The following is a 694-nucleotide window of genomic DNA, read 5'->3' as shown; positions in this document are numbered from 1 at the left end:
ACATAGATTTGTACAAGTAATACATGATTTTCTGATTTTCGAATAAAAAGCGTTGTGTCAACCAAGCCTCTTTCGAACCTTTTTTCCAAAAGAAAGGTACTTAGTCTATCATACCAAGCTCTAGGAGCTTGCTTAAGACCATAGAGTGCATTTTTAAGTTTATAAACGTGGTTCGGATATTTAAGTTTTCAAAGCCAAGCGGTTGGTCAACATAAACTTCTTGAATGTAACCATTCAAAAAGGCGCTTTTTACGTCCATTTGAAATAATTTGAAATTCATAATAGATGCAAAGGAAAGAAGCACCCTGATGGCCTCTAATCTGGCTACAGGGGCATAGGTTTCGTCATAGTCGATACCTTCCTCCTGGTTGTAGCCTTTGGCCACCAAGCGTGCCTTATTTCGAATGATTAAGCCTAATTCATCAAGTTTGTTTCTGAAGACCCATATGGTACCAATCACGAGATGATCTTTAGGTTTGGGGACCAAGTCCCAAACATTGTTACGTTCGAACTGGTTTAGCTCTTCTTGCATAGCTATACCTCAGTGCACATCCTCAATGGCCTCATCAATGGTCTTAGGCTCAATCTGAGATACAAAAGCTACAAAATTACAAAAATTTCGAAGGGAACTACGGGTTACCACTCCCGTAGATATGTCACCTATTACTTTGTCGATTGGGTGAGCTTTCTTGGT

The sequence above is a fragment of the Lupinus angustifolius genome, chromosome LG12 (assembly GCF_001865875.1).
Source record: "Lupinus angustifolius cultivar Tanjil chromosome LG12, LupAngTanjil_v1.0, whole genome shotgun sequence".
Lineage (NCBI taxonomy): Eukaryota > Viridiplantae > Streptophyta > Magnoliopsida > Fabales > Fabaceae > Lupinus > Lupinus angustifolius.
Note: the sequence above shows the minus strand (reverse complement) of the source record.